A 20,766-nucleotide genomic window follows, 5' to 3' on the forward strand; every position below is an offset into this window, starting at 1 on the left:
AATCCTCAATGATCAACTACTATCTCTAAAATATGAGATAAGGAAAAATATGGAGGTGGATTTCATATAATCCATGTAATTCAAATAAACCAAATAATTCAGATAATAAAAGATACATCAGACTCATACAGAAGGAATTATTACCTCCTTTGCAATTTACATCCCTTAACAGAAGAATTTTTGCAAGCTATTTTACACTTCCTAAGGATTTCACAGGAGATGTTGCAAACTCAGAGCAATAAAAGTTTAGAGATAAAGGATGAACATTACTATAAAGTCAAATGGGTGGTGAGATGAATGTTTTTAGAAGCTTGCCATATCTCCTCCTAGGAGATAGAATAAATCCATTCTGAATTTTACCAGACTTACCAGAATCTTATAAAATATTGAATTACTCTGGAAAAGACATTTACCTTTTTTTTTTTCTGACTTGCTCTATTCTTAATCTTTAGTTGTAATAATTTTGTATGTAATTATATTGTAGGCTTGCCTATATCCCCTAAGTTATATATTTATTTAGGTAAAAATTTTGGGTTTAAGAGATTTCATTGAAATGCACTTTACACTCGCCCCCTACCCCACCCTCTAGAATGGTTTACAGAAACCTGTGGTATTCAGAAGGAAGAAACATCTGTTTCACAACGTGCACGTAAAACACCTTGGAAATATTCTTATCACAATTCATTACCCATAATTCCTAAAAATGTGTTAAAAGTGTTAATAATAACTTCATTTTTAATTACTTTATATTAAATTATTTCCTGTATCAAGTACCTTATATTAAATATATATTTTTTAGAATATACTATTTTTATGATCTATAATTTTATACTAACTACTTTTATTAAATAAATACTTTTAGTTAATAGTGTGGTTTTTTGCATAGACAAAAGTATTGTGTGGCTTGGTGGCTTTCTGTGATGGAGTTGCAGCATCAGTGAATAAGGGAAGAGCAACCAAGGTCATCTACCTGGAGCTGTGTAAAGTGTTTGATTCTGTCCCGCATTATCACCTGGTCACTAAATTGGGAAAGCATGGACTTGTGGAGTGGACCACTTGCTGGATTAGGATGGCCACATTCAGAAAGTTGTGGTCAACTGTTTGATCCCCAAATGGAGACCAGTGACAAGTGGTGCCCCTCAGGGGTCGGTACTGGGACCAGTATTGTTAGACACCTCTGTCAGTGATAGGAACAGTGGGATTCAGCGCATCCTCATCAAGCGTGCAGATGACACCAAGCTGTGTGGTCTGGTTGACATGCTGGAGGGAAGGGATGCCATCCAGAGCCACTTGCACAGGTTTGAGAGTTACACCCAAGCCAATCTCATGCAGTTCAACAAGGCCAAGTGCAAGGTCTTACACCTGAGTCAGGGCAATTCCAAGGACAAGTATCAACCGGAAGAGAAGTAGATCAAGAGTAGCCCAAGGAGAAGGACTTGCGTGTGTCAGCTGAAGAATGCAACATGAGCTGGCAATGTGCATTTGAAGTCCAGAAGACCAACCACATCCTGGGCAGCATCAAAAGTTGCATGGCTCTCCCTTTCTACTGTTCTTTCATGAGACTCCATCTGGAGTACCGTGGGCTGAAGCACCTCCGCTATGCAGACAGGCTATGAGAGTTGAGGCTCTTTAGCCTGTAGAACAGAAGGCTCCAGGCAGACCTTATAGAAGCCTTCCAGTACCTGAGGGGGCCTAAAAGAAAGCTGGGGAGTGACTTTTTACAAGGGATTGTAGTGATAGGACCAAGGGGAATGGCCTTAGGTTGGCAGAGGGTAGATTTAAATGAGATATTAGAAGCAAATTCTTCACAGTAAGAGTGGTGAGATGCTGAAACAGGTTGCCCAGGGTGGTTGTGTACCCCTTTCTTTGAAGATGTTCAAAGCCAAGTTGGATAAGGCCTTAAGCAACCTGATTTAATGAAGGGTGCCCCTGCCCATGGCAGCTGGGCTGGAATTAGATGATATTAAAAGTTCCTTCCAACCAAAACCATGACTCTATGAATATAATGTCTACATTATTTTACACAAGAGTAGTTCCAACACTGCTAGAGACAAATGTAAGATTCTCCACACCACCCACAGCAGTGTGACTCAGTACAATTACAGAGACATCACTAGTAGTGCTGAGATGATACTCACTTGCTATGCCTATCTAATTACTGCCTTGCATAATTTAACTATCAGCAGTGCTGCCAATCGGTGTCATTATGGCAAAATGACAGCATCATAGTGTGGACAACTGGCCTCAAATGACTTATTTTACATACAATGAGGAATAGCCATCATTCATAGTAATTTCTGTTAACTTAGTCTAGACTTGAATATATTAGACAAAAAAGCCTATAAAGTCAACATACTCCAACAAAATGTATATTCCTCTATATACTCAGCAGGCTGAAAATCATCAGTCTGCTAATATGATTAGTACCACAGCACTGCATGATGGTTTCAAGTATTTTTCCTTCTTTTTTACCTTTCTCTTAATGTACATTTACATGCTGTCTAAATATACAATACTTCATCTCTATGTGAAAGCACATCCTTGGCTTTGTATTTTTCCACTTCATCTACATGAAGTGTCTGTGTTTCATAGGTTAGGTCTACATACAGCCTCAGAAGCTCTTGGAAGAACTATATAATTTTGCCGTTAAGTTTTGTGTTGCTATTACCAGTGCCTCAACTAATATTTTCAAAACTCCCAGCAAACTATGCAGTTAAGTGTCCACATTCCTTATTGGACCCCAGCTCCTCTGTGGGGTGCTGTGAGACATCATCTGAGAAAATCTGCTAATCTGCATGAGACAATGTAAGAATGCCTCTGAGCTGGATGTGTTTTCAGCGTTACGAGGAGGGAAACTCTTAATAGCCAAAAAAAAAATGGGTAAGGCAAGTGTGCATGGCTGAGAATTGATAGGAAGGATTTAGCAGCTAAAAAACACCAACTGAACTTCAATTCTCTGGCAACAAAAAGCAGTGGAGGAATTACTTTTCAAAACACTGACTTAGCAAATTAATTGCTATAACTCATTAGTAGCTAGTGAATGAGTGAGATCATTGTCATTCTTATTCGAATAGGAGTTGAGTCACATATGAAAGAAAATCACCATCCTTAAGAAGTCTCCCTCTAGACAAGATCCATAGGAGGTGTCCTCAGTCTCAGACTTGGGAATTATATTTGTAATTCTTCGCAAGTCCACAGGACTTGAGTGCTGTGTCCAGTTCTGGGCCCCTCAATTCAAGAGGGATGTTGAGGTGCTGGAACATGTCCAGAGAAGGGCAACGAAGCTGGTGAGGGGCCTGGAACACAAACCCTATGAGGAGAGGCTGAGGGAGCTGGGGGTGTGCAGCATGGAGAAGAGGGGGCTCAGGGGGGACCTCATTGCTGTCTACAACTACCTGAAGGGAGGTGTAGCCAGGTGGGGGTTGGTCTCTTCTCCCAGGCAAGCAGCAACAGAACAAGGGGACACAGTCTCAAGTTGTACCGGGGGAAGTCTAGGCTGGATGTTAGGAGGAAGTTCTTCACAGAGAGATTGGCATTGGAATGGGCTGTCCAGGGAGGTGGTGGAGTCACCGTCCCTGGAGGTGTTCATGAAAAGCCTGGATGAGGCACTTAGTGCCATGGTCTAGTTGATTGGCCAGGGCTGGGTGCTAGGTTGAACTGGATGATGTTGGAGGTCTCTTCCAACCTGGTTGATTCTATGATTCTATGACAAGTGCAAACAAAGACTTCAAAAAACATTGCAAAAAGTATAACATAATTATTTTAAATCTCCTTTGTTCTCTCAATCTAAAACCATGTTATTCCCCTGGCCACTGCTCACAATTTTAAACTATAATGCAAGTATAAATTTACAAAAGTTTTTTCTTCTGCATTTCAGCATCATTGCCCTTTCCTGATTCAGTTCTACAGAATCTCTCATCCTTTACTTTCTTTCATGTTTTCAAAGGTATCACAGAATTCCAGTTTTCTGACTGCCTCTCTGATGCATGTAGAGAACAGGACAGCTTCTAATTAAAGTCTGAGCACTGACCTGAAAGGTCACCTCAGCAGATACATCACTCATACATTCTGCCATGGCAGTTATGCTGCTGTATACATGCAATTTCTACCAAGTTCCGCTTTGCAGTGGTGTTGGCCATAGTAAATATTTGGATACAATAATTAGAAGTAGCTGCAGCTAGCTAAAAATACATCTTTCTGAATCATGCAAAAGGTATGACGCACAGTATTTGTAGTTGTGCGATGGCAGCGTTCCCAAGCATCTCTGAGTACTGGGTAGGATGTGTGTGAAATTCTCACCTCCCACTATCCTGTCTTACACATTCACTCCAATCCCTACAGGAAAAGCAAGAGTCTAAATATGGCAATAGTGAAATGATCAAAGTATATACAAGTCTATAAACGCTTTTCAGGACAAAAAGATTAATAAATAGAAAAGCCATCATACCAAATCAGGCTTCTCAAGCTCTGCAAAAACCTAGTACTGGAAATGTCTACGTCTGCAGTAATTCCCTTCCCCCAGCACAAACTTTGGAACCCTGCAAGTAAACTAATTTCAAATAAACCAGTTACAATGCAGTAGTTCAGCCAAAGGATGGAAGGAAAAACTTTAAAAAGGAAAAAGAGAACCTTGCTCTTCTTCTGCATCAGGTAACCTGTATTAGAATCATAGAACCAACCAGGTTGGAAGAGACCTCCAAGATCAGCCAGTCTAACCTAGCACCCAGCCCTAGCCAGTGAACTAGACCATGGCACTAATGCCCCATCCAGTCTCCTCTAGAACACCTCCAAGGAGAGCAACTCCACCACCTCCCTGGGCAGCCCATTCCAATGCCAATCACTCTCTCTGGGAAGAACTTCCTCCTAACATCCAGCCTAGACTTTCCCCAGCACAACTTGAGACTGTGTCCCCTTGTTCTATTGCTGGTTGCCTGGCAGAAGAGGCCAACCCCACCTGGTTACAACCTCCCTTCAGGTAGTTGTAGACAGCAATGAGGTCCCCCCTGAGCCCCCTCTTCTCCATGCTGCACACCCCCAGCTCCCTCAGCCTCTCCTCATAGGATTTGTGTTCCAGGCCCCTCACCAGCTTTGTCATCCTTCTCTGGACATGTTCCTGCACCTCAACATCTCTCTTGAATTGAGGGGCCCAGAACTGGACACAGTACTTTCAAAGGAAGTTATTATTCCGGGTAATCTTCCCTTGACCAAAAGTCAAAGGATAGAAGGGGGAGAATAGTGGCAAAACGGGCAAGAAAGCTGCTGCTGAACCAGCTTACTCACTGAAATTACCATTGTTAAAATCAATTAATTGGCCCATCTTTCAGTCCAGGCCTTTAAGGAAATAACAAGAGTGCCTTAGAGATCTTCTGAGAGACATGACTGTACTAATGTTCCCCTTCCCTGAGCAAAGTGTTGAGCACTTTGTACTGGGCTATTCTGAGAAACCAGTCAACTCACATCATTCCTCTTTTCCCCTTCCTAGCCTTTACTTGTTTATAGAGAAAAGGACTAGTGTCTGTATTATTCATCTATCCTTTTCCTTTCAGTATAACCAACATGGAATCGACTTAGTACCACAGAATATAGACAATATCCCTCACTATTGTCTCCCTCATATTGCTGCATAAATTTTAGACAAGCAGAAGGAACTTCTCTAATGTTAAATAATATGAGTAGCATATGGGTTTGTTCCTTGTTAAACTCATCAACCCTGTGCATTTCTAAATGCATCTCTCAGAGATGGCATCAATTCACTTACTTGTACGGTAAAAGAGTGCACAAAACATATGAGTGCCAGTTAATAACATTATCATAAAAATTAATTGCAAAAATCTGGAATGCAGAAAAAAATTGCATTGTGCTGTCAAATTTCAGATTACATTAAAAAGTAATCCTAAAATTAAAACAACACATCTTGTTATTCTATGTCGACTTCATTGTTACCTTGCAGTAGAGTATCAATAATACCCAAGAAGAGGAAGTTCACACAGCATATATTTAACTCTCTCTGGTGTGAGCAACAGACATTTTTCTTCTTTCACAAAAACAAGCAGAAATGAAGAGTAAAAGAAAGGGATTACCCTGTCATAACAAGAAGATAACTTACTTTCTATCTCACTTTAATGTGAAAATCAATTCTCACACTGTTCTTTGGCAGTTTCCACAGCGTTAGTCACCCTGGAACAGCTGGGAGCTCTCCTGCTGCTCCACCTGGCATTGGCTGAGGATCAAATGAGGTCATCTGTCAAATAATAAATGAGAAATAAATTGATTACGGTCTTGCAAGGGATGGAACCACTTTCTAGTTGTGTAGGTAAATGACAATGAAACCATGTAAGGTTCATTAGTTTGTTAATGAAGACTACTAAACAAACAGTGTACACATTCAAGGTCATTTTTGGACTTTTTTCTAGATGCTTGCTCCAATTCTCCAATTTACTTTTTGGAATAAAGAATACTTTTTTTTTTTTCAGGTGGCAGAATGTCTCTGAGTTGGATTTTAGTTTAAGAGTTCACTCCATAAATCCTCAGATTTTGTGGAGACCAAAATAGTTTTGAATTCGATATGGCTTATGGCAAAGATTATTTTTTTTTCTTTCACAGTTAAACACACCAATTGGGTTTAAAAAATCACTTCAGAGATGTTTAGAATCCTCCAGAAATTTTATCTGCACTCTAGAAAGGCACAAAGGAGAAGCTGACTGGCTAGGGCTGGGTGCTAGGTTGGACTGGATGATCTCGGAGGTCTCTTCCAACCTGGTTGATTCTATGATTCTATGATTCCAAGGATCTTTCTAACTTGTGCATCATCTTGACTCAATTTCTGACAGGCATTTTCTTTACCATGAACTCTGTTTTAACATTCTGTTCTTTTAAAGTTCTCAAATGTGAAAAGCCACACACCATCACTGTCAGTCTGAGATATTGATACAAGAGTCCTGGATACAGGCAGCACAATATTTTTTCTTCACAGTAAATCAAGTGCAGTTCAGCAAGTTTACATATGTACTGATGTAAAACCTTTTGCTCTGATATGCTAGGACTATTAGCTAGTGTCCCCTCTGACTTCTAAGAACAATACATACAGTATTAGTTCAGTGATTTATCACAACAATCTGGAACAATTTAGTGGATGTCTCAGTTAGAACATCAGTTTTGTCACGCTGAACACTAATCTGTTTAGAAATTCTCTCGTGCTTAATCACATCAAACATAATATCAAATAACCTCACTGAATTCAATGACTCACCCACATCTCCTATGGGAAACAATTAAAGCTACTTCTCTTGTCACGTTATTCTTTAGCAGCTTTGAAGGCTACTCTCATTTTCAGAGAGGAATAAATTTAGATTCTTCAGAAGATTTGCAAGGATACTGGGTCCTTATGTGTGATCTATATGTGTGATCTGTCTTTAGGGCTAAATTAATAGCCTTTTGATTGAAATAATGAACTATTTACCATGATTATGCATGTAGCATTACTACAATTGTAACAAGGCTGCCAGATTATGAAAGCCACGTTTTGTAGAACAGAAGCACTAATAGAATTAATGGTAAGAGTAAGTGTTTCACAGAAATAGAGCAAATGCCTGTGGTTCAAGAATATGTGATTGTACTTTTTGCAGTCAGTGAGCACACATAATTTACTCCACAGAACTTTGCTAGATGCTGAAGGAATTGCAAATCTTCTGAAAGAAAAGTTTTGACTCCATGTAGAACACAAAACCCCAGTAAGTGACACAAAGTCCATACGTGCAGGTAGAGATAATATAGGCACCTGCATCTTCAGAGGCTTAACTCTTCTTTGCACCAGCTAAGGGTCTGGATGCTAAAGTTTTACTTGATTTTACTTTTGTGAGCTACATATTCTGTTTAAAACAAAAGAAGATATAGATGAAGACACTTTCACTTATGTAATGACAAACTCGTGATTTTAAGGACCACATTCAGTGTATCAGCATGAAGACTGATGCAAGTGTCTTGCTTGTACTGCTGCCATACACCACTATCATTAAGAACATGACGCCCTCTAGCGGTAGCTGTCCCTAGGTAAAAACACCAAGAAATCGGGAATCAGATCTTCCTCCAAGCTCATTTGCATGCATCGTAAAATAAAGATAATAATGTGCTGTGTTGGAGCTACAAATGTTTAAGTAGCGAGTTTCCCACAAAGTAAATGTTTTTTTTATTCCCATTTCACTTGATGTTGTCTGAAATCATACACACCTTCACTCGGAGCAGTCATAGAATCCATAGAATCAACCAGGTTGGGAGAGACCTCCAAGATCACCCAGTCCAACCTAGCACCCAGCCCCATCCAGTCAACTAGACCATGGCACTAATGCCCCATCCAGTCTCCTCTTGAATACCTCCAAGGACAGCAACTCCACCTCCTCCCTGGGCAGCCCATTCCAATGCCAATCACTCTCTCTGCCAACAACTTCCTCCTAACATCCAGCCTAGACTTCCCCTGGCACAACTTGAGACTGTGTCCCCTTGTTCTGCTGCTGGTTGCCTGGCAGAAGAGGCCAACCCCACCTGGCTACAACCTCCCTTCAGGTAATTGTAGACAGCAATGAGGTCAGCCCTGAGCCTCCTCTTCTCCAGGCTAAACAACCCCAGCTCCCTCAGCCTCTCCTCACAGGTTTTTCGTTCCAGGCCCTTCACCAGCTTTGTCACCCTCCTCTGGACACATTGCAGCACCTCAACATCTCTCTTGAATTGAGGGGCTCAGAACTGGACACAGTACTCAAGGTGTGGCCTGACCAGTGTTGAGTACAGTGGCACTGTTAAAAACGAGGTAATTTCCCTTTAATTTGAAAAGAAAATTATTATTCATTGTTACACTGCACATTTTTTTTTACAAATATTTCCTCCTCCTACCATTAAAAAAAAAAAAAAAACCAAAAAAAACAGTGAGAAGGTTGTGCAAATTCAAAGTGGACAATCATCTGAGTAATTATTTTAATAATCACATTTTCTTCTTTCTTTTTTTTTTTTTTTTTTGCTACAGAATCTTATAATAGAAATAGTTGCATAACTTTTAAATAATTTTGATTTGGTTCTTTGCTTGATTATGGTATTTTCTGACACAAGAGGAAGGGAGAAACCAAAGCCAAACCAAAACACCAATATGCATTTGCTTTATCAAAGTCACTTACTACCACGAAATGTTTGACATGACCACAAATCAAGAAATGCAGGTACAGTGAGAAAATCAAACGCAGAAGTCTTTGCCAAGGTACAATAACTGCTGGTTTCTATGAGTATTGTGAATGAGTAGAGGTTAAAAAATAACTGAGCTTGAGAGCTGGCATTACTCAGTACCCACTACTTTCCAGTGATGAACAGAAGGCTGAATAAGTCACCAGTTTAATTTCCTTATAAAAGTGTACATGTACATATTTCAACCTTTAGCTGTAGAGGCAAACTGGTGTCATTTCTGCTTTAGGATTCTTGTTTGTCTTGTCTCCATAATCTAAAATAATCAAAATGTATCTATGGTGCAACAGCTGTTCTTTGTTTTGTTCTTTAGATAAGTATTAATGAAAAAGCAGTGCACCAGAAGAGACTGGTTGGCTCAGGGAACAATTAATGAGAAGTGGATATTTTCATCATTAGGCCACCAATTAGATTCTAATTTAGCCTGATACTCTTAATTACATGTTCTCTACACCATCTCGACTATTGGTCTCATTTGTAATGTGAGCTGCAAAGTGATGTCCATGAGTCATCATCACATCCTGACCTTGCATACATTGTCTGAAGTAAATTAAGTATGTTGTGCCAAAAATTGGGGAACAACTGAGGGAAGTGCAAACTGCAAAAGTCTAAGGACATCTCTGTCTCCAAAGATTCAAGGGGAAAAAATGAGCATACATTGAAAAAAAAAATTAAAAAGAAGAAGAAGGAAGAGGAGAAGAAGAAGAAGAAGAGGAAGAGGAAGAGGAAGAGGGAGGAGGAAGAGGAGGAAGAGGAGGAAGAGGAGAAAGAGGAGGAGGAGGGGGAGGTGGTCCATTAATTACTTTAATTTCATATCTGATTGCATTTAAAGTGATTTATAATTCTGATTGGACTGATAAGGGCAGGATGAGGAAGAAACTAAGCAATTCTACCAATACTATGAGTGTCCTAATCAATTTAAACTGCATGATCCTGAAGAAACATATGAGGTTCACAAGTAGATTGATTGATCCAGATAAAACTAGAGAAAAATAAAGACCTTTATAAAGCAAGTATGGCAGTGAGGACTTTACTACATATGGGTTGGGAAATTATAACATTTTAAAGATTGTACTTAGCGATACAAAATTGTTTCATTCTGGAATTCATTTAAACTTTCTGGTACTAAATTTGAGTAACTTATACTGGCAATGACCATCATGAAAACAAAAAAATAATGGTGAGGCTGAGGCAGTATTGAATTATGTGTAATATAGTGAATATATATATATCATATAGAGAGCTAATGTTTCCGGGGAGCAACAGTCTCAGCATATTCAGATAAGAAGGACAGGCATATTCATCAGATGGCAGGGACAGTCTCCTTGCTTCTTTTGATCTGCAAATTCTCATTCTTCTTCTCTTGCACAATGTTCAGATCACTCCGACTCAGACAGTCTGCCCCAGGGTTTGTGTTGCAGTTCTTCATTAACGACCTGTGATCCTACATCGCGGGACAGAGTCAAATGCAGGTCCAGGTAGATGATGTCAGTTGCCTTTTCCTTGTCCATTGTTGCTGTGACTTCATCCTAAAAAGCCACTAAATTCGTCAGGTATGATTTGCCTTGGTGAATCCATTGCTGGTTACTACCAATCACCTCTGCTTTGATTTCCATTTGCCTTAGCAGAGCCTTCAGGAGGATCTGCTCCATGATCTTGCCAGGCACAGAGGTGAGACTGACTGCTCTGTAGTTCCTGGAGTCATCATTTTTTCCCTTCTGGAAGATAGGCATTATGTTTGCCCTTCTGCAGTCAGCAGGAACTTCACCAGTCTGCCATGACCTTTCAAATATGATGGACTTCATTTGCCAGTTCCCTCAGGACCCTTGGGTGGATCTCATCAGGCCCTGTACTTGTACACATTCAGATTCCTTAGGTGCTCACCAACATGCGTTCAATTATAGTGGGCAGATCTTCCTTCTCCCAGTCCTTACTTTTGCCCTCCAAGACTTGGACATTGTGGTTGGAGCCTTTGCCATTGAAGACTGAGGCACGGAAGTCATTGAGCACCTCAGTCTCATCCATATCCTTTGTCACCAGTTCTTCATTTCCCTTCTGGAAGGGTCCCACATTCTCCCTACCCCTTTTCTCACTAATACGCCTGAAGAAATTATTCTTGTTCCCCTTTATGTCCCTTGCCAGATTCAATTCCAGCTGTCTTTTAGCTTTCCTAACCTGAGCTCTGGCTGCATGGACAATTTCTTTGTATTCATCCCATGTTACCTGTCCTTGCTTCCACTCTCTGTAGGCTTTCTTCTTGCATCTAAGAGTTTTCAGGAACTCTCTATTCATCCATGCAGGCCTCCTGGCATTCTTACCTGCCTTACTCTTTTTTGGGATGCATTGTTTGTGGGCCTGGAGGAGGTGATCCTTGAACACTGAGCAGCTTTCCTGGGTCCCCCTTCCTTCCAGAGTTTTTTCCCATGGCTCCCTGCTAAGAAGGTCCCTGAAGAGGTTGAAGTCTGCTCTGGGAGTCTCACTTGGAGGAAGAAGTTATCATCCATGCATTCCAGAAACCTCTTAGATTGTTAGTGTTCTGCTGTGTTGTCCTTCCAACAGATGCCAGGGTGGTTGAAGTCCTCCATGAGGACCAAGGCCTGTGAGCATGAAGCTTCTCTTATTTTTTTGTAAAGAGCCTCATCCGCTTCATCTTTCTGACCAGGAGGTCTGTAGCAGATTCCTACTACGATATCACCTAATATCTGTAATATATCACTTAATTTTTAATATATTCTGCTATATCTTATAAAGGTTTTCTGCTGTTCAGCAAAGGTTTTCATTATCTACTTAATATTAGTGTTACAAAATTGATCCTGAATGTGACATCTCCAAATCCAAAAGGACAATTTTTTGTCTTTGTCTTTCCTAACACTTTTTCTGCCATTGAAGATAAGAGACATTGCAGATGTTTCCAAAATTTACTTACGAAATTTTGAAACAACTGTTGCTTTCCAATGTGAGAAAGTAGTTTCAGGGATAAAATAACCTTCAGGGAACATTTTTCATTAGTATCAACTTTCACATTTAGGAACTACAAAATGTCTATCTTTTCTCCTGTGGATCATCCAGCACAGTGTTCACTACCCATATTCTGCACTTAGGAGCAAGAAAATATCTTCTCTGAACTCAGTCTGTTCCTGAAGAGAACACCCATCTAAAAATGTCTACCTTCTTGCTAATGATTTTTCTGTTCCCTAAAGAATGAGCATTACTTGAGGCAATTTATTTAGAGTGCTGCATTCTCCATTCCTTGAAAGCTCTACAGCAGGTCTGGACATATTCTTCAAAACACACATTCTACCTAAAACAAAAATTACAGATTTGGACACAGAATCTGCAGGGTGGGAATTCATTCTCCTACACTATACAGGAAAGCAAATTATCTGAGCTGGTTATTCCTTCTCATCTTAAAAATGCACTCTCTATAGCCTACTAAATGCTAAATACACCAGTTTTGTTACTTGTTCTAATAAGATTACAAATCTTACTGTAATTGAAAAGTATTCAATGATAAAACACTGGCACCTCTTTAAATTTATTTAGAGAGTTTGTGTTGGAGGATAAAGTGTTGAGTAACAAGGTTACCCTTGCACTGTGAAAAATAAGCATGTATTGATTCAGCTCTTGACATCTTGTGAAACATGTCAATGAAGATGAAAGGAAGTAAGCACTTGGTTCCATGGATCCATTTCAAGGATCACTTTGAAATTCCACCTGCAATAATCGAATAAATTACATACTATAGTGAAAGATTATTATTTTCCTTATACTAGTGTTAGAATTTCAATTAAGCACCAGATAGAGAAATGTGAAAGGAAATAATTTTTGCTTTCAATACTCAGACTATAGATTGTCTTGGAAGAAAGCATGTGGATTATGTAAAATTACTATGTGCTTTCCTTTAAGATTGATCTATATAGATAATAGCATTTGATTTCTGAATCACTATAAATCACTGACTCTTTTAAAAATCTGCTTAAAAAAACAAAAGCTTTGCATCTAACTGTGTCATTGATGATCTGAGCTTCAAGGATGAAGCAGGAACTAAGCCATATGAAAAAGAATTTTTTTTATAAAGATGTGAAATTACAGTCAAATGTCGGAGTTTTGTTTCTCCTAAACAAATTAACTCTTCCTGTATCTGTATGAAATCTGCATTTCACTGATGTATTTCTAAACTTGTCCAGAGAAGGGCGACGAAGCTGGTGAAAGGCCTGGAACACAAATCCTATGAAGAGAGGCTGAGGGAGCTGGGGTGTTTAGCCTGGAGAAGAGGAGGCTCAGGGCTGACCTCATTGCTGTCTACAATTACCTGAAGGGAGGTTGTAGCCAGGTGGGAGCTGTTCTCTTCTGCCAGACAACCACCAACAGAACAAGAGGACACAGTCTCAAGTTGTGCCAGGGGAAGTATAGGCTGGATGTTAGGAGAAAGTTGTTGCCAGAGAGAATGGCATTGGAATGGGCTGCCCAGGGAGGTGGTGGAGTCTCTGTCCCTGAAGGTGTTCAAGAAAAGCCTGGCTGAGGCACTTAGTGCCATGGTCTGGTTGACTGGCTAGGGCTGGGTGCTAGGTTGGACTGGATGATCTTGGAGGTCTCTTCCAACCTGGCCGATTCTGTGATTCTATGATTCTAATTGGAGAAATGCATTAAGCACACCAGCAACTTCCTTATCATAATAGAAATACTGTACAAAATTACTGTACAGAACACCAGCAACTTCCTTATCATAATAGAAATACTGTACAAAATTACTGTACAGAACACAATAGGAAGCAAAATAATTAAGTTCTCTTCACTGCCATAAAGAAATAGTATTATTGAAATAGTCCACATATCCCAATTGCAGTGAGCAGACTTTGAGGAGCAGTCAGATTTTTAGCTTCAAATGGAAAACAAAAGCGTATTTATCAACACTTTGACCTATTGCAATCTGGGAATTCTGAACACAAAATTCTGAGAATCTTAAAGAAATATTAACCAAGCTTTCACATCATTTGGCTTATAAAAGTCCTAGGCATATAGATGTATGCCAGAGTTAGACGAGAGTTTAGAGACTGAACATGTCATAATTTGTATGGTAAGATGCAAAGGTGTAACAAAATGAAAAATGTCTACCACCTCTTAGTTCTTAGTAAATTACACAAAAACAAAAAGCCATTTGCCTCTTACTATGTAAGGTTTGTCGATATCTTGTATTTGATTGAAAAATATCCGTGCACAGATACCTGTGCTCTCCCTAATCTTAAGAATAATACACTAATATCCACTTAAATCAAACCAGAATTATGTTAAAATATTCTCTTTAAGAATTTTAATTTTCCCTAACACGTCAAGTCTCTGCCACAAGATTGTTCCGTTACATAATGCAGGCAGTAGAAAGCGGGAGGGGGCAAAGAAAAGCAGGACTTGATTCCTCAAGAAATAGGGAAAACTTGGATTTTTCAGAAATAAACTTTGGGTTTAAGAATGTTCTACACAATTTTATCACTGCCTTTGAAACATTCTGCTTCGATATAAAAGCAAGGCAAGTTGCTTTGACACATTATTTCATGTTCTCCACATCTATTAATAAGATTTATTGTGTTGACATGTTTTTTCCCCCCAATTTTTAAGTAAAAGCTGTTTGCACTGCTTGATTTAATTGTAGAAAATACTGAGCAATATCCCACTTCCCAGTACACTACCACTTAGCACAGTAAGATACATTTCAGCAAAAGTAGTCTATTATCTTTTGTCAAAGTATTTTCCAGTGCTAAGAAATATTCTCTCAGACCAATCCTAAGGGCAACGTATTTATTTACAAGCCAACTGTAAACTTTTGCTTCATCACTAAATTTCAGTGTGTCAAAGGCCCAGTTGATTAAGTAGCCACACATTTAAGGACTTTTTAAAGTGAAAATGACATGCAGCATCTAAATTATAAAATGCAAAGTTAAAACATTCAGAAGGAATTTAACAAGATTTCTTAACTATACATTTTAATGAAATCTTATCTTTCATCTTTGTTACTGCAGATAACCTTATCCAGCAGCTTTTTGAACTATGATTTCCTTTAATAACAATTATAGTAAGAACTATCAGCATTACAAGAGCAATACTTGGACTCTGCTTTATGAAAATTACCTAATACTTTTTTCTAAACATAGTTTTCCTTTGTTCATTCTAATAGATAAAAGAAAAGCTTCTAAGTGAAAGTGAGGAGCTGCAGGCACCTAAAAGAAAATAAATAGAATCCACTATTTATTAATACGTTGTTTTTTAAGTGCTTGGTGTCTTTCATGCTGAACACACACACACACACTTTAGAACTTCAGATTGAGTCTTTCAAATTAAAAGTCAGCATTGAGAGAAAAGCTGTACAATGTATACAGTCACAATTTAGTTTCAGATGTGCAAATTTCAAATTCTGATGCTGAAGGTCCTGTTGGCCGGCAAGCACTTTGCTATGGCAAAGTCAACAGGATGCACTACCAAGGTTTTGTCTCACTAGGGGAGGAAAAAAAATCTTTATCCCACTCTGCTTGGTGCTGGTCAGGCCACACATGGAATACTGTGTACAGTTTTGGTTGTTGCTATGCAAAAAAAGATATAGAGAGAGCATCCAGTGAAGGGCTACAAAGATGAGCACAGGACTGGGAAGTCTGTTGTATGAGGAAAGACTGAGAGAAATTGGTTTATTCAGCCTTGAGAAAAAAAGGCATAGGGAAGACCTAATCATCATGTTCCAGTATTTAAAGGGTGGCTACAAACAAGATAGAGACTTCCTTTTCACAAGGCATCACATGAAGAAGCAAAGGGGTAATGGATAAAAAATACTCCTGGAGAGATTCCAATTGGCAACAAGACTTTTTTTTTTCGTAGTGAGAACAGTTAGCCATTGGAATAATCTTCCCAGGGAAGTGGAGGATTCCTTGATATTGGAAACTTTTAAGATCTGTCTAAACAGGGTGCTGGACCATTTTTTCTGCACAGTGCTCTTCCCAAGAAAGGCTGAACCAAATCGTCCTTGACATCCCTTTAAACCTAGTAATCCATGGTTTTCACAGACTTAGTATTATTTCAGTGTCTCTAGGATACTCTTCAATAAAAGTATTTGCATGTTCATTCTTAACCATTAGGTGTCTGGTTGTCATGTGCTTAACCTTCATCTATCATTCTACAGAAACTTAAACCAAATTATGAATGATGCAGCTCTAAACTGTATACACACATATGCTTTAAATTATTGCACCCCTTTGATTTAATCTATTACATGTCTGTTTAATGATAGCATCAAAAGCCTGGTACTAGCTGTAACAGTCAAGTAGTATGTTAGAAGGGTCTTAGCATTATGTGGATGCCATTTCCTTAATCCCCTTTTTTAGAGACTGAAATCTTGTCATTGCAGGCTGCGTATGACTTCAAAGGGCAGATAAAGCACTTAAGATGCCTCTGCATGGTGGCTGTGAGAAAATATTCTGGTTATATATTTTGCTTGTAATGAAAATGTGCAGTGATGCGTTCCTTTTAACACTTTCAACACTCCTCATAATTTGTCCAGTAAAGTGCTCTGATGGGGGGAAATAGATCAGTGTCACCTCCAGTACATGAGTGTTCTCACCACTGTTTCCTTGGAAAATAAGCTCACCATCTCATCCTCACTTCTCTCACATGTTATTCTAAAATCAAAACAGCTTGCAAGTAAAAAACTATCCTCAACAGCCACTTTTCAGCACTAAAGAAAACACTATCCTCAACAGGTTCTTTTTCAGCACTAAAAGCTTTACCCCAGTCTCTTGAATGAAAGGTTTCCATTGGCTTGAATTTCCAAATGTATGATTATTTTTTACAGTGATACACATATGAAATGGCTACCTGTATGTAGAGATGGATAGCATCCTCTTACTTTCAAAAGCAGTGACCACGGCATTCAACTGGTTTTAATTAGTATTGGACAGTAATAGTAATTATTCATGGCCTTCAATTTGGCTGAGCTTTGTGGTGCATTTTCATTCACTCAATTGAAAGGCATTTAGGGGAGAATTGCAAGTCACATGGTTTTAATATTTTATATAAAATACATCTATACAAGAGGACTTCACGTGATTAATAATTTAGCATTTGAAAAAACAAATCAGAAAGCATTTGGTTGTTTCCTCCACGCTCTCAGACCAACATTAATTCTCCTTCATGACCAGACTGCGCCAAATATTTGATATGCATTGAACTGTCAAATTTCCTAAAATGTAGAAAACTGCCACAATTAGCCTTTCTTTGGCACCCTTTACTGCAGAGAAGAAATATTGGTTCCAGCAGAGTATTGTCTACTAGTATTCTTGGACAGACTGACATAGACAACAACTGAGCCCATGCTCATACTCTCTAAGGTAATGAATCTTTTTGGGTACAATCACAGCAGCTCTCCATGAAGCATAACTCTATTGCAGTGTGTATACTCCATACTAAATGTACCATTAATACACGACTCCAAGCAGAACAGAAATGCATAAAAGATGGAGATAGGAAGCTTTTAAAACAAGAAGCAGGTATCAAAGTTGCATTACTTCTAGCCTTTAAAATCTGCTCATTTTAGGATGTCATTTTTAGCAAGCTCCAAGTGTGAAACACTAACACAGGATTTTAAAGTGAAAACTCATTTTTCGCTTGCTTTGTCAGTTTTCTAATAACCTGATCCATTAAATTCCTTGCAGAATTAATTAAGATACAGAATTTAAGCCTGATTAACAAATACCAGCTTTACTAATTGAAGCCTCAGTTTTAATTGTTAAAACGGAAACAAATTAAAATTCAAACGTGCAGAGCAGGAAGCACAATCTCCTTTAATGTTCCAACCCATTTGTTTATTGCATTAATTTTACAGTAATTGTACTTGACTTCTGTTCTGACAGATACCCCACAAACTTGAAGAAATTAGTGTGTTTGTAGTACTAAGACATAGCACAGTGGACCTCTCTAGTTACAAATTAACTCCTTTGCTCCTGCCTTTATATTTTCATTGATTTATCCAATTGTAGGTTCTTTACTTCATGGACAAGAACGATAAATCCTAAAGAGAGATCAGAGGGTAAATACCACATAAAGCATTAAAAATAAAGTTGAATACAACTTAAAGAATGTATATAATTGCCTAGACTTCAAGAAAAAGTTGACTTGATACATAATTTTATGCTTGCATTCAATAGGTAGAGTTGAAGAGCTATTACAGGACAGGAACTGAATTATTATTGAAAACACATCTTTCATATTTAAAATAGCTTTCTCCATATTTGAGGCTAAATACAGAATTCTCTGGACAATTCCTATGCATGATTTATTTTGTGTGTGTGTGTGAATGACATATTTATTCCTAGCAGGCACTGATTTATTCTGGATGCAGACAGGCCATGGGAGATAGCTTTCCATGCTGTGCCTGTGGAATTTCCTCCTTAGGCTATCAGCCCTTTAGTCTTGGATATTGTGATTCAGAAATGCAGACTAGACAGCAGGGCTAATCACAACCTAAACAGGCATGACTACATGTTGGCGCTTTTGGCACTAAGCTGCCAGCCTCTGCACTAGAGAAATGCTTTGAGCATTCTGAGATATTGTGACAGCCCTGGAGCTGAGCTTTTACCTCATCTTGGCCCTGTGATACTGGTACAGGAGTACATGCCATGTGGTTGCAGGATGGACACAGTGCAGGAGTCTGGCCATGATTCCTTTAAGGACTCGGCTGTGTGTGAGCTAAGCATTTTCCCTTCAGCATGTCTCACATGCTGAATTGTATCTTGAAGACAGTGCAACCACAGGACAGGTTTGTAGTAAGCTGCTGTGTAGCTGAAATACGATAGAGACTATACAAATCCAAGGCTCAGATGAACAGCTAGGAGGGACTATTAAATCCTGATGACACCTTGCACCTCTGCTTTTGCATCTGCGAAGGCAACAGGCTAACTACCTGGTGCATCAGAGCCAGACTCTATAACAAAGCACCATGGTCTACTTCCAGTAAAAACATAAATGCACCACAATGTGCCAGGTGTATCACAGAGCAGAACTTCTACGTGACTTGTGTAAAACATATGCAGACAACTAAAACCTATCCAATTCACTGTCATCTCATTTCCCCACATTCTTCTCAAGGATTCAGACATATAAGAATGTATTGCTTCTCTTTCAGAGAGATAGGATGTTACTTACTGGAACATTTCAGCACCAGTTTTCTCTTCTACATTAGCTCAAATATATCGGTTTAGTCTTTCATTACTGATTTTAGCCTAAAATATAGCCAGTAAGTTCTCATTTTTACTAACATCCAGGGGTTAACACTAATGCACAAAGACATTTTATTTCCATTGTTAACAAAACACAAAAAACAGTTGCATATTGTTTTTTTAGTAGTGATTTCACTGAGCAGAACTTAGCATAGACTGGTTCTAAACTGAATACTGCTAAACTATCAAACACATAATCAGTTTAATTCATATTAGGGCCCCTATTTGCTCTATATCCATTCCACACAGCAAAAAGACTAGACAGAATCAAAGAATCAACCAAGTTGGAAGATACCTCCAAGATCATCCAGTCCAACCTAGCACCCAGCCCTAGCCAGTCATCTAGACCATGGCACAAAATGCCTCATCCAGTCTTCTCTTGAACACCTCTGAATTATATCACCTAATATTTATGAAATTTCTGCTTTTCTCCTTTTTTTTTCCTTAAAAAAAGCCCAACACAATACAACACCTATTAATTATCTCAAAAGCCATTTTGATTGCTTCAAAAAACAGATAAGGGAGCACCAGGTGATCATTTGCATTGGTTAAAATAAAAAAAAAAACCTCTCCTGGTTGTCCTTTTGATGACTCCAGCCATCAGAGAAATCATCATGCAAAGACAAATTCACAACTGAACAATAAATTATACAACAAATAATTTATATTGATTAATAGACTGATTCTGGATGTTCTTACTTATCACAGCGTCCCTGTTTACATCAAATAGTACATAGTAATATCGGAACTATCATACCCGATCAAATCCAGGATATGTTATTCCATATGTACCACATAGCAATGTAAGATGCAAACAGCAGGCAGATGAGGTGCAGACCTTTTTATTAATAAAAGAAAAAAAAAAGGGTTTTCTACATGGGCTTTTATCCCAACACATAAGATGGACTGGCACTTCTTAAATATTTTTGTTATGAAAACTCAGGCTGTTTCTTACTGTCGCAGAAATACTCGGCTTTCTTGGACCTTTTGCCTGATCCAAAGTCCACTGTAGTCAATGAAAGGACTTCCAACTCACTTTTGGAGAAAGTAGCTAGTCTGTGCCACAAAACATGCCTGACATCCACTCCTCTGCTAGTCTAGATCACAAGCCTGCAGCCCACCACAGCTTTATTCCAGACACTTCCTGAGAGATTCTTCCTGTAAAATCAAGTCCATGCAAATGCAGCAAAAAAACCCAACAGTGCATTCAGGACTTGCTAGATTCATGGCTGGGAGAGAGCAGGAACACACCCTAGACCCAAGCACGTCTGAGAGTACTTCCAAACTAACT

This window comes from Pogoniulus pusillus, chromosome 6 (genome assembly GCF_015220805.1).
Source record: "Pogoniulus pusillus isolate bPogPus1 chromosome 6, bPogPus1.pri, whole genome shotgun sequence".
In the NCBI taxonomy this organism is placed as follows: domain Eukaryota; kingdom Metazoa; phylum Chordata; class Aves; order Piciformes; family Lybiidae; genus Pogoniulus; species Pogoniulus pusillus.